The sequence below is a fragment of the Zeugodacus cucurbitae genome, chromosome 6 (genome assembly GCF_028554725.1).
Source record: "Zeugodacus cucurbitae isolate PBARC_wt_2022May chromosome 6, idZeuCucr1.2, whole genome shotgun sequence".
In the NCBI taxonomy this organism is placed as follows: domain Eukaryota; kingdom Metazoa; phylum Arthropoda; class Insecta; order Diptera; family Tephritidae; genus Zeugodacus; species Zeugodacus cucurbitae.
In genome coordinates, this window is record NC_071671.1 from 25358641 (window position 1) to 25373666 (window position 15026).

Consider the following 15026-nt stretch of genomic DNA (forward strand, 5'->3'; position numbering starts at 1 on the left):
TTTCGCTTTTTTATTGCAACGGTGTATTCGTTTTTTATTTGATTTTCCAACGACCTAAGTGTTCTGTGCGGCAGGCGCTGGGGTTTGACAATTGGACGATCGCAGTCGGTTGCTTTGTTACCGCTCCGGGCAGTTCAGCAGTAGTGCGCGCGCGGTTGAAGGTTGTGCGAGTGTGTGCCTTTCGGGGTCTTCAATTTCAATAAATTTCAGTTTTGCAGTGCATAATCAGTATACAGTATACAAACATTAAAATGGTTGCACTCTTGTGAAAAAAGTGACAAAAACTCCAAAGTTCTAATTAATTTTTTGGCGTGATTTTTAAGAATTGCATATAAATGGATTCAGTATTTAAAAAGTAAAACCTTTACCACAACAAATATCGATAAGCTGATTTTAATGGAACTATAAAAACTTTAGCATAAAAAAGAGGTACGTGCTATGATAGGAAGCCAAACAAAAATATTTTACAGGAAATACCATGTTCCATCTATACCGTCCATCCATGAAAAACACATCATATTCCATCTATACCGTTAAAAATATTTATTAACTACTTTCAGTAAAGCCAAATGTAAATTAAGCTTCCAAAATTAATAATTATTAAAGTAATATTTTCTTAGCCTTTTTTACACTTTAATTCGAGCCCTCTGTTTTCAACTCTCTATGAAAAGTAAAAGAAACACAAGAATTGCCGAAATCTACAATAAATATGTAGACACCCATACAACGGTCATCGTTTTTACCGTTGCGAAATGCTGTGAGCTGTACGAACTTAGACTTGTCGTTGGAACTGTCCACAAATTTCTCAGTTTCGAATAATTTATGGTTAGTGTTCAGTTTGAGCAATATATCGTCCCATAGGCTTATATTAGGCGATTCCCATATTCGAAGTAAACAGGATATTAGATAGATATACCGATATACTCGTATACCTTCTGGAACCATTTCCAAACCTTAATGTCAAACACAGCTGTTACTTTGACAGTTATTTTTCTAGAAATGTTTATAGCTCTGAAAGTCACTATATGTGTGAATAGGAGTTCACTTGCTTTTACTTTAGAGTTCAAAAACATACTAAAAATAATAATAAAATATTTTTAAAATTTTATCTAAGAAATAATAATATTTATTTGAAAATATAAATATATTTTTTTATATTTGACAAACCGTTAAGAACTCCGAGTTGTAAACTAATTTCAAACTGTCTTCAAACATTATTTAAATTGAGAAATCTTGATCGGTCTACTGATACGCCCACAAAATGGTAAAAACCAAAAGCCATACCCAAAGTTATAAAACGAAAATTTGGTATAAAGGATTGCACTAAGAAGAGACATATTTTGATGTAATTTTTTTTGGTAAGTGCGCGTGGACCCGCGTGGCTCCGCCCAATGGTTCATAATATTTTCCTGGCATGATATATTATGAAAATAGGCCAAATCGGTTCACAATCACGCCAACTTCCCATATACCAAAAGTTTGAAGTAGGTCTGTATCGTTTACTTCACAATATGTAAAGTAAGCACTAGTGAAGATACGGAACAGATCTTTGCACAAATACTGCATGTATATTGTGGGCCTTCTAAAAATCGCCGAAATCGGACATAAGACCCCACATAACGAACATGCTTCTAATACATATTTTACAGAAAATATACATAAGTCTCTCAGATAATTTGAAGAAATTAAGAGGGAATATGTTTCTTCTAATACTATGTCTCCGTGCCAAAAAATATTGTTTGTTATATTAATAAAGTTAAATAAATAAATTGCGAGAGTATAACATTTTCGGTTACACCCAAACTTAGACCTTTCTTACTTGTTATCTTTAAAATTTTTTTTCTTATCAGAATTGTATAAAAAGTTGTTTAAAAATTATTTAAAAAATATTTTTCATTATAAAAAAGTGAATGAAGTAGATATTTTAAAATCCAGTATTTAATAACTTCATACTATATTTATCGTTCTCTAATCAAAAGGGCAAAAAGTGAAATTTATACATTTCCTCATGTCATACCTCATCCCACGTATGGACCACATAAATAAGCAAGAACTAGCTTGCCACATTGCTGGCTAAATAAATATGTCAATTTTGTACAAAACACACCAAAGAAAAATATTTATGTGCACAATAGCAAATAAATCGTAAATAAATATTTCGAAAAACCTCTTGACGCTGACAAATTTATTGCAGTTTTCGTAATGATTTGAAAAATCAAATCTGCGACAGTGCGCGTCTATTGGGTACAAGCGCAGCGCTGAAGCAGACAGTACATAACAAATTGATAATAAATATATAAAAAAATTAATTATGCAATATTAGTAGGCTTTCCACATATATTTTTTATTATTATTATTGTATTTAAATTATTTTTTCGAATTTGTAAAAAATCGTTTATTTTGCCACACGTTGACACCTCATTTATCTGGCTTATGCCGTGACCCCTTATTGGCTTAATCACATGCATAAGTAGGTAATACAATAGCAATCAAGTTAATAACGTTGAAATTTGATTTGATTTGAAGTTGATTTCCAATTTTTTGAATTGATTTTGAATTTCAAATTTTTTACTTGATTTATGATTTTTTACCATATTTGTGCTTTTTCATGTTCAAAAAATGCTGCGTTGCCCAGCAAAATGTACTGTTAACTGCTGGGCGAACAACAAATAAACAACAATAACTAAAAGGTGGGCGTTTAACTAATGAAAGCGAAAGGTGGCGACACGCTTTGCTTTGTTGTTGGCATTTTTATGTCCGTACCACCAAAAATAGCCGAATTTGTCATTTAATTTATTTACCATTATGGAGTTTGTACATTTTTGCTGTTACTCGCCGCATTTTAGGGTAATCAAACAGCTAATAAACTGTGTTCAAAGGAAATTGAGTAAATGCCTTTTAATTAGCTTTGACAAATTGGTGGTGTTTTGGTATGGAAATCAAGTAGTTGTAAAAGTAGAAGGTAGTATTGTAAAATTTTGTAAGGGACTTTCTAAAAGTACATATAAAGTCGTTATTTAAGCAAGCAAGGTAACACCAATTAAAAACCGATATATTCAAATATTATAATTTTGATGTTAAATGTTTTGATGAAATGTTAAATTTATCATACGTTGTTCTAGACTAATGGAAAAATTGGAATTTTTCGGTCTAAAATAAATCCAAATTGTTGAAATTCTTCAACCACCTGAAAAAACAGAAAATTTACTATGAAAACAGATTTTTTTAATTGAAATCCAACATATTAGGTTGGCAAATATCTACTTTCCGTTTTCTGCTTTTTATTCAATGCTTTGTAAAAAATCTTAGACTTCACTTTCACTAGACGGCAACTTCATAATACTCCCGTCGCTGAAGCCCCCCTCCTTATTTGCGAAGAACTCGGACAGCCACTTTTTGGAAAGCCTCTTTTGAGTTCAACTTTACACAACCAAGGGCGTTCGACATGGACAAGAACAGTTGGTAATCACTTGGCGCTATGTCCGGGTTATATGGTGGATGCGATAAAACCACCCATCCGAGCTCGCGTAGCTTCTGACCAGTCATCAACGAAGTATGTGGTCTGGCGCTGTCCTGGTGGAACACTACACCCTTCCTGTTGGCCAATTCTGGACGCTTTTGGTCGATCGCCTGCTTCAAGCAGTTCAGTTGTTCGCAGTAGATGGTAATTAAGCGTCTGGCCATTTGGGAGAAGCTCATAGTGGGTGGTTCCCTTCCAATCCAACCAAATACACAGCAAACCCACGACCGTTTTCGCTTGATATTGTAGTATGTGATCCATTTTTCATCGTCAGTCACCATACGCTCCTAAAATGGGTCGAGTTTGTTCCATTTCAGCAGCATACCGCAGGCGTTGATTCGGTCCAAAAGGTTTTTTGCTTCAAATCATGCGGCACTCGAACATCAAGCTTTTTTGTTTATCCAGCCTTCTGCAGATGTGTAAAATGGTTTGGTCAGTAACTCACATCTCCTGGGCGATGTCACGAGATGCCACATGCCGGTCTAACTCGCTATTTTCTAAGATTTGATCGGTATTCGTCGTCACAGGTCTTCCGCCGACTGGCTTATCCATGGTGTCATTTTCACCCGCTCTGAATCGTCGAAACCATTCCTGAGCAGTTCTAAGTGATAGAGTACCATCCACCAAAACACCATTAATCTAAATGAACGTTTCTCTAGCGGATTTGCCTTTAACGAAGAAAAACTTAAAAAAAGCGCGAATTTCGGGGTTGGTGAACTCCATGTATACACGTCTATAACTGTTGAACGCAATATTCAAACGAATCATGCATAGCGTCGTTTTGTAGGTTATGTCAAGACCTTCCAAAGATGTATAGCATTGTCAGATATCTCTAGCGCTTTATATATAGAAATTCATAAGACGGAAGGGATATTTGCCAACCTAATATAATATCAAAGTACCTATAAAAAGTTATTCTAAATGATTTTTGGACATATCTCATTGTTTCTAATCCACTTAACAATGGCTAAATAGCTAACCTTAAAGTGATTTCAAAATTTATTTAGTGCCATAAATTAAAAAAAGCATATATTTTTATAAAAATCACCTCTTCAAATTATTAATATTACATTTTCTCAATTTCGTAAATTTAAAAAAAACCCAAAATTTTCAGCTGTTTCTCGAAAAATATTTTGCCCCTAATCTCCAACAATAATTTTTCCTTTCGATACATTTTATCAAACTGCTTCTAATTGCTAAACAACAACAACGTCTCACCACTTCTAAACACAAAAAAAAATCATTCAATTTAGCACACTTAAGTGTATTTGTCACATTGCAGCCCCTCGGCTGACCACCACCACTTCAATGAAATATGTGTAATGTTCCACTTTCGCGCTGTAATCGATTTGGTGGCCGAAAAAATGCACCGTTAACTGGTCAAGCACGCAATCATCGATTTAATTTTTACTCAATTTCAGTTTTGTTTTTGTTTTTATGTTATTTCCCGCTTTTCTACAGATTTGTGTTTTTATCTTTGGTTTAACTTTATTTATGTGAAAGATATTAATTTTCCTTCGTCGCTTATTTTCTACCAAACACATTCGGATTGGTCGTTTGAATTGTTTGTGTGCAAATGCGTAGGCGCCAAAATTGTTGCCGCAACAAAACATGCAGGCGCACAGACCGACTCTCATAAGCTTACATACATACATACATACAGACGAATTCACAATCGCATTTCGACGACAACAAACGCTGGGGCTCGCCAGCAGGCTGACTAACAAGTTTGAAATGCGCACTGTGTTGTGTGGTGTACAGTGGGTTAGTTTGTAAGAAAACCGGACAATATTTAAGATTTTTTTTATTTTTTTATTATTATATTTTAAATCTTAGAAAAGTAAGCTTGGCTCTTTGAAAGTTTCGTAAAAAATATATATTATAATATATATCATAAAAATATTTTTATTAGGGATTGCCACCTCCCATCTCGACATCTTAAAATTGCCGCTTTTCTAATAAAATTCGTTTTCTCTATATTATAATAAAGATTAAGTTAAAACTATCAAATTTTAATTTTTTAGTGGGTTTCAAAAAAAAAACACATATCCCTCTCAAGCAATCTGTACGCGATTTAATTTGAAGTCAGATTTCCTGATCCTGATCCTGGAAACAGATTTCGACCATAAACCTAATTATGTTATAGTTGTAGCAGCAGAAAACATCTTTCAATTAATTTTAGGGAATTCCGTAGATCAGAAACTTCTTAGCCAAATAAAAATCATGTCCGCTCCTTTCGAGAGAATTAACCCCGACCTACCCACACCAACTTCTTTTCTACACTATCTCCATAAAAAGATAGGTGAATTCATCGATTTTCGAAAACGCGGGAGTCTTTCGTTACTTCGCTAATTCCGATGTTAAGCACGAGGAGAAACCGACAAATTCTTCCGGCAGCCTCTCCCATAGTAAAATCATATTTTTAACTCTCGTTATAGTTAAGGTCTATCATCTTCACTTTTCAGACTTTAATAGAGATCTTTTTGGAGATATCGAGATACATCAAAAGATTTAAATCATTTTCGAAACTCGACCTTGCTTTTCGATAATCTGACAACCAGAGAATCCCTAAGGATTTATTTATGCTACAACAATCATTTTGGAGACCCCTTGAGCTCAAATTGCCTCGAGCAATGTATTCCATTGTCGAAGCTGAACGTTAAGACTTTTGGGTTCAATATATCGTATAACTGTCCACCATTAACGTACTAGATAAATAAATTCCATAAAATATAGCTTGGTCGTTAGGATTTTTTGCAGTCTTTAAGAGACTGGAGGAAGATTTTTACTAACACGAAGTGATTTTACCACCGTTACTGAAACTTTAAAGGACAAGCCACCAAGAGTCTTTGCATGTTGTTATTTTGACTCCCTAATATCGCAAGGAGGCCTACAGTAGACTTCTTGGTAGTCCCATCCTTATATTTTTTGGCTCGCGATAAAAAAAAATACTTTTTTGTATAATCGTTTTAGATAATCAATTAAGGGATTGATTTTTAGGACGAGAAATTCGATTATTCTTCAAGAAAAAATAAAATTTTCCTAATATTTTCTGAATATTTAAATTTTGCTCAACTTCTCACCACATGCATCCCACTGTTCCGCCTCAGAAGTGTGTATGAGCCTTTTGAAATTGGTGCAACTACTTGTATGCATGTTCGTTGGCGCGCTTCGAACAAGTTCGATGGCTAAAATGCGCTCGCGTGCTGCTAACAACAACACACAACAAATGTAGTGGCGCGCGTTGCTTGCATTTTCCAATGACAGCCAACAACAGCTGTCTCAGGCATGGGAACGAGTCAACATGGTTACTGTTGCTGTTGCATTTGCTGTCGCTAACGGCGACTAACAACGCGCTGCTATTACCACTCACTACCCAAACATTTTTTACTTGCGGAAAAACTCGTCTGCCTACGCGCATGCGCATATGCGCCAAACAGCTACAAGCTGCTACACTTTGCTCGCACAACACGCCACACGAATTTGGTACATGTCGTTTATGCGCCGCCGCCACCACAGCCGATGCCGTGACCGCGCGCCCAAATCGTCGATCACTCGCTTGGCGGCTACCTGGCGCGCTCGTCAATCGCCATAAAAAGTCGCCGCCAGCACTTTTGTCAACTGGTGGCAGTCACAGCAACAGCTACAGCATTCGACAATAGCAGCAGGAGCTGCGCTTGTTGTAGAAGCCACGGCAGCACCAAGAGTGCGCGCAACATTTGTTGTTGACGTTTGACAGCGACAACAGTTGCATACACGCGCGCGCGCTGCCCAATACGGTGATCCCACTGATCGCGTTGATCGCGCTAATCATTTCTACGCCGTACGACACGAGCGTCGGATCACGCGGTGAGTGAGCGCTGTAAAAAAATCAAGTGTGCCGTGAAGTTATAGTGAACGCGTCGCGCGAAGTTGCTTGCGTTTAAGTGGGCGGCAGAAAGCGCCTTTATGGTGATCTTGTAGATCTTGTGTACGAAAGGCTTTAATTTTTCTCCAGTGTGTGTGTGTGTGTATTTTAAAGTGAGCGCTGTGAAAATATGTAGAGTGAGTCCAGGGGTCTTGAAAATATAAACCAGGCATCGACAAAAATTTAACTGGTGGTTCTTAAAGCAATCAATTTCATATTAGTTCATTCTCGTTATTTTCTACTTTTAACAACATAAAAAGTGCATTGTCTCATTAGGCCATCAGCTCAATCATTCATTTTTATTGACTGCCAAAAATATAAATGACTGAAACTCAATTTATTTGTGCAATTTATTTAAAGGGGGCTCAATAATGTGCTTTTCTGGGGCGCGCTCTTGTTGTAGGTGTTTGTCAGCCACCTTCGCACATTCTGTTTCATGACATTAATACGATTTAAATAATTTCGTTGCGATATTGAAAGTAAAGCTGTCAACGATTTGCCTTTACTTACTTGCACCGCTGCTGGTCACCAATTCAGCGGCTGTACGCGCGACGCACAGGATGTGATGTCATGAACTAGAAATGCAAGTAAAGGCTGAGACATGAAGAGATATGATTAAAGTACTAAATCTGAGATTTGTATCATAACTGAAGCCGGATCGGTGGGACTGATCCACTCTTCGACTTCATTCCTAGACATTTAAAAACTAACAGATAAAAGTTCTATAGTTCAAATAAAGCTTAGACTCTTGTTAGATTTTGCTAAGGAAAACGGATTAATGGCGATGCTCAACTCTTAGCAATTTCTAAAAATATCTCAAACATAATCACATATTTTTTCTGATATTCACTGCTCCAGGTGTCAGGAGTGTGGTTGACTGTAGTCCGATCGTCCGGATCGAACTAAGAAAAATCGGGAAATAACTATGTAATCCTGTCCTATCTACATCCATATCTGTTGGTCCGTAATAACTTTGAGCCAGGATGAGTGGAATCTAAACATGCGATACTTCCTTTATCGACTATCGCATAAATCAGCGGTATCGTCAGCTACAGAAGCCTTTTCCCTAAATACCCAAGGTTTGCTGATTCCACTAGCTCTGAAGAAAGTTTCTCCTAAAAGTGTAGAAGGATCATCAGTATCGCTCCGTCAATTTCGGGGAAGCTAGTGAGATATTGTCCGACTGGTTTTTTGAATAGATAGCAGATCACTTAAAAAGCTTAGGCAGTAAACGTTGTATATTCTATCTGAGTAGTGCTTGGGTCTAGGTCTTATCATTAAAAACAACTCTTCAAAGTAAAGCCTTAGGCCTCAATGAAAAAAATTTAGAAAAGATAATTAGAAATTTTGGAAAGAACCCCACTTCTTCGACACCTCCTTTTCAATACTCAATCTAATATAATAGAAAAACTGAATGATTTTTTGAGTAAGACCATTTTAAGCTCCAACATTATTGTGATAGTTGGGTAGTCTGCATGAAGTACTTGAGCTTAGTCCCTTTTTTCCTCTAATACATAACTTTACTTCATTCAATATAAAGAAGAGCACAAATACTCCAAAAAACAATAAATACTCAAATAACATTATATAAAATACAACAAAACTTGTGTACAATTGTAACAACAGTTAGTCAGACTTACAGCCAACAATCGATTGCAGCGGCAAAGAGCGCCGTAAGCGGCTTATCAAACCACCACAAAGTGAGTTCAATAGCTCACAGCGGGCTGAGTGACAGCTACAGCGCGTGTTGTTGTTGCTGCCGGCGAGAAGAATGCTGATCCGATAGACGCACAGATTATACACTCTAACAGATATGTGAAGATCGACGCTATGTGATCAAGACAAACTGACTGACGCACTGATCGTTAGATAGTCGAAAGCTGCAACAACACATACAACTACAGACGGACTTAAGTAGGCATAAGTACGTTTCAGTGTTGACAAAGAATTTGAGGGGGAAAAAGTGACACTTCAACTGTCATTGATCGGCTGTATTGATTACCCGCTGCCTTCTTTCAAGCGATCACTAGCGAGTTTTTTTTTCGGCAGACGGTGGTTAAGAGCTGAAAAGTACGGGAGTTGCAAGGTACGCTTTGGAGAGGAAAGAAAAGCCGCTTGGAATTTCCTTTCTACTCAATTGAGTTTTGAGTTTGTTTTTTCACACGTCATCTGAAGTGTGCGTGGGTTGTAAAGAATGCATTTAAGCTGCTATTTCCTGAGTTGTTTTGATGCAATTGTCAAGCAATCAATAGGAAAGTGAAAACTGGTAGCTTTTATTGCTACAGTGACACAATCGCTGCTCAAACCACGACTTTGTGGTTATGATATACGTTTTTCATATTTATTATATACATATGTTTATAATTAGCTTACAATCCATTTAAGCATATTTGTGTGAGATAACTTTTTACCACGCTGCTTAGTGGCTTAAAAAAACTTTTGAGTCGGCGAAATTGCATGACAGTTTTTCAAGAGCTCAAATGAGTTCGGCTTGATTGGCTTTTGTCCATAAATGTAGATTTATTCTTATTGACTGCGTTAGTAGTCTTCAGCAAAGCGAGCAACAAAGTATAACGCAGACTCTATTTGGTTATCTGGACTGGTTTGGCAATTTACTTAACGGGATTACATCAAATTAAGTTGATCTCACAACGAGAGAGGGGGAGAAAGAGTGGAAAATGAAAATAATTTTATTGATTCTTATTAGAAAAGTACATGAGCCACAAAATTAAAATATTTTTATATGGAGTTGCTTTTTCTGCTGCTCATTTCAAATATACATATATATATATTTTTGGACTAGCCAATCAAACTTCTTTATATATCTAGCAGCTGACAAACCCCGGTATGAATTAAAATATTTACTTCTTAAAGAAACTATAATAGAATAACCTTTATTTTTGTTGACTCAGAAGACGCCACTGAGCTAGTTTACATATTGTTCAGCTTTCGACTAAGTCCAGACACAAGTTGAGGTTGGACTTTTGTATTACCAGTTAAGCATCGAACTGCGACTTAAATTTAGATTATTTATCCGTATATCTTATATTTTGAGAATCTGAGGTGAGCATCTTCATCTTGTTTCTTCATTCCTTTTTATAAGTTCTCACAGTCCCCTACCTATATTTTATAAGAACTCTTTTAGACATAGTACAAAAGAGGTAGTACCCCTCTTTCCCGAATTTCTGTCCGTAATTAAAATTGCATTTTCAATTCCGGTAATCATATCTCCTTCGGTCTAGATGTCATTCCTTTGCCACAACCCCAATTCCATCTGATATTTTTGATTTTGTGGATTAGATCTCATTTTTCATTTATTTCAGCGTCACTCTCTAAAATCATCTCTAGCTTCCTTTCTTTAAAGTTCCGTGGTGTGAAAGTCTTCTCTCTAAATTCTGTCTTGGTCAGATCCGATAAAATATCTCGAAATTTTGATATTCCAGACAGAAATTAGGATGAGATCCTCATATCTACGATGACTCGGGTTGCCATGAAAGTTTGAGCTCCGATTCTTTGTTTGAAATCAGCAAGTACTTTCATTCTCCAAGAATTTCTAATTTATTTAACATAGGGAATTCCAAGACCCCGATTAAAAGATATAGTGTCTAATGAAATGGAGATGTCGGTTTCAGCAGAATGTTAGTCGAGCGAATAGAATGTAAGAAATAGTCATTAAATAAAATCCCGAAAGCTTAAGAAATCGGTCCGACCGATCTAAGACTTTAATTTGGTAAATTTATTTTATAAGGTAGTTGAGAATCACAAACTCCCGAGAATGAAAAATAAAGATATCAAAATATTGCGATAGTTAAAGCTATTTGTGCCGTTCTTTCCTTATCTCGCTCTTATTCAATCACTCTCCTTAACGATCGTACTACATTTTCTCTCCCTCTCCCCGTTCATCACCCTCTTTCATACGCTCACTCCACAATATAAACATGTTATCTAATTTCTAATATATTTAAATTCTCCATAAACAACGCCCGACTTATTAACGCTGTTTTTCCAGCTATTCTCAACCACCAACTAATTTTGGCCTTCTCATGAACAATAATTGTATTTCTATCTTCTATATTTATTTATGGTTTATTTGCCTTTGCATCTACGACCATCATCTGCCAACTGTGTTTACGAGTCGTGCGCAACTCAATTATGGCGACGGCAACATTTGTTGACTGAATTTGGTTGCATTTGCCGGTTTGTCTCTTTACCACATTCCACACGTTGTCATTTCTGCGACGCCGCCCCGATGCATGTGGTGTAACGAGTAATACGCCTTCCTACCGCCTACTCCTCTGACCCAATGCCGCAAAGACGCACGATTTTTCTATAGCTGACACTTGTGCGTGAATATGTGTGCTGGCTGTGTGTTGTTTGTGTTGTGCGAGGTCTTTTATCAACTCAGCTGTCAACGCATAAATGATAAAAGATTCGTATGTTTGACTAGCCAATTGGCTACTGTATAATTACCAGCGTTGGCATCAACATCTAGCTCAATAATTTGGTTTTTTGGGGATAAATAATATTTGTAAATGTTGAGAATATTAATTTAAGAGGCCAAAAAGATTTCGAATTCAAAATAATTATTCGTAGAAAAAAATAATATTTTAAAAATTAATGATATTAATTAAAAATTAATGGATATTGGGTGTAAAAATTGCCCACAATATAGCATATACATATATTAAAATGGGCGAAATCGGACCATTGCCACGTCCACAAAATGGTGAAAACTGAAAACATATAAAGTTCCATGACTAATATGAAGTTATTAAAGTAAAGTTTTGTATAAGGGAAAAGGACGTAGCCAGGATCTAAAATGGGTGGGGGGTCAGCTATTTCAATTTTTTTTTTAACTTACAATTTTTTGTGCACGTAGTAGACGTCTAGGATTTTCTGAAAATTTATTGATGATGTTTTCTTCAATGAGCTGTTGATGTTCTTTCACAAATGTGCGATGCACGCTCATCAGACATAATCCAGATAGTCTCTCTTCTCCCATCGTGCTCCGAAGCCAAGTATTTAATAAATAAATGCATACAAATGTAACTTCCAGCTGAGGCTATCGTGAACCAACTGAATAAAATTTTAAAACCTCTTAAAAAAATCTAATAATGAATAATAATGAAAATAATAATTTTTAAATCTGTAGGGGTAAAGAGACAAACCGGCAGCTTCCCACCCCTGCACCTACCTGGCTACGTCCTTGATAAAGGATCACACTAGGGATGGGTATATTTCTGATTAAATATGAATAATATTAAATAGGATAATAACCACGACCACCTCCCATACAAAGTTTATGTTGAAAATTACTAAAAGTGCGTTAACTCTCTAACGAAAAACGTCAGAAGCATTAAATTTTACAGAAGAAAGCTGCACACAGATTTAAAAAAAAAATGGAAAATGGGCGTGTTTCCGCCCACTGATGGGTCAAACACCATATCTCAGGAACTACTTGACCGATTTCAATGAAATTTGGTATATCTTGACAGCCTGATGATACGTGTGAAAAATGGATGATGAATGATTTCACTACTTTCACTACTTCCCATAGAACTCAATTTTGAATTCCGTCTTATTCCTTCACTTTATAAAATATACATAAGAAACCAATGAAGATAGCGGACAAATACTGTATATGATCTGAGGCATCACCTGTGAAAAAAACTGTCGAAATCGGACTATAACTTTTCAATGCTCCGGATATCGAATATGAAGAAATCAGTGCCGTATGGTAATTTTTCACCGAAAATATTGGTAAATCTCTCAGATATCTTAATTAAATTCAGAGGGAATCTTTTTTCTTCTAATAGTGTGTCTCTGTATCAGAAATGGTTAAAATCGGGTCATAACTTCCCCGAGCTCCCATATACCTAGTTATAGGGTTTTTAAAATTACGATGGGCTTAATAGCTTATAAATCGGTTAATATGTGAAATGACTTAGCCAAATTAAGTGAGCATATAATCTTAGATTCGTTTTTCTATTGGATTTTATGCCGACTATATGGGTCAAATTGTGTGTTATCTTAATAAAACTATAGCAATAAATTGTGAGAGTATAAAAAGTGCAGTTGCCTTTCCTTACTTGTTTATTCGTAATTTATAATATTTTTATTTTAAATATTTAGGATTAATATCCAGTTAATATATAATATTAAACATATTTTTATAAAATAAAACAAGTAAGGAAAGGCTAAGTTCGGGTGTAACCGAACATTTTATACTCTCGCAATTTATTGAAGAAATTTTATTAAGATAACGCACAAATTTACCCATAAATTCGGCACAAAGTTTAATAGAATAGCGAAAATCGTCATATATAGATATGAGGGCTGAGGTAATTCCTGAACCGATTTCATTCAATTTCACCAGCAAGGGACACTATATCCAATACAATACGCTTACTTAATTTTGCTAAGATATATCACATATTAACCAATACATATATGCATAATAAAGCCCAACGAATTTTTGAAAAACCTATAATTAGGTAGTTATATAGGAGTTAGGGGATGTTGTAACCCGATTAATAAGTTTTGGAACAGAGACACACTATTGGAAGAAAACAAATTCCTCTGAATTACATTAAATTAGATGAGAGATTTACCCCTATTTTCGGTTAAAATTTAACCTTAGGCGCTGAGTTCAACATGTTCGATATCTGGGGCCTTGAAAAGTTATAGTCCGTTTTCGACAATTTTTTCACAAGTGATGCCACAGATCATATACTGTATTTGTGTAAAGTTTTATTTCGCTATCATCATTGGTTCCTAATGTATATATTATAAAGTGAAGGATTCAGATGGAATTCAAAATTGAGTTATAAAGAAAGTAGTTGTTATTGTGAACCGATTTCATCCATTTTCCACACATATCATCAGGGTGTCAATAAAATATTATATACCGAATTTCATTGAAATCTGTCGAGTAGTTCCTGAGATATGGTTTTTGACACATAAGTGGGCGATGCCACGCCCATTTTCCATTTTGTAAAAAGATCTGAGTGCAGCTTCCTTCTGCTATCATTTCTGTTCTGTCTGTTTTGTGTTCGTGACGTTTCTCGTTAGTGAGTTAACGCACTTTTAGTCATTTTCAACCTAACCTTTGTATGGGGAGTGGGCGTGGTTATTATCCGATTTCTTTCATTTTTGGACTGTATAAGGAAACGGCTAAAAGAAACGACAGCAGAAAGTTTAATTTATATAGCTTTATTGGTTTGCAAGATATATACAAAAAACATATTTGGGGGCGGGGCCACGCCCACTTTTCCAAAAAAAATACATTCAAATGTGCCCCTCCCTAATGCGATCCTATGTTCCAAATTTTATTTTCATAACTTTATTTATGGCTTAGTTATAGCTCTTTATGTGTTTTTGGTTATCGCCATTTTGTGGGCGTGGCAGTGGTCCGATTCCGCCCATCTTCGAACTTAACCTTCTTATGGTGCCAAGGAACACGTGTTCCAAGTTTCATTAAGATATCTCAATTTTTACTCAAGTTACAGCTTGCACGGACGGACAGACGGACGGACGGACAGACAGACATCCGGATTTAAACTTTACTCGTCACCCTGATCACTTTGGTATATATAACCC

At 35.9% G+C, this 15026-nt stretch overlaps 1 protein-coding gene across 6 annotated transcripts in view; it reads left to right on the forward strand.

The window, feature by feature from the left end:
* The first annotated feature begins 203 nt into the window (after window positions 1-203).
* Window positions 204-15026, forward strand: part of LOC105213952 (cartilage oligomeric matrix protein) — a 37208-nt gene continuing 22385 nt past the window's right edge. Inside the window, exon 1 of one of the 6 annotated variants that reach the window (XM_029041479.2) lies at window positions 204-429. The gene's annotated coding sequence lies outside the window, so the exon portion shown is untranslated. Of the gene's footprint in view, window positions 430-7078; window positions 7491-7522; window positions 7541-15026 lie in introns of those variants that run through there. The other 5 variants (XM_029041477.2, XM_029041478.2, XM_054233851.1 and 2 more) reach the window with 5 other exon arrangements.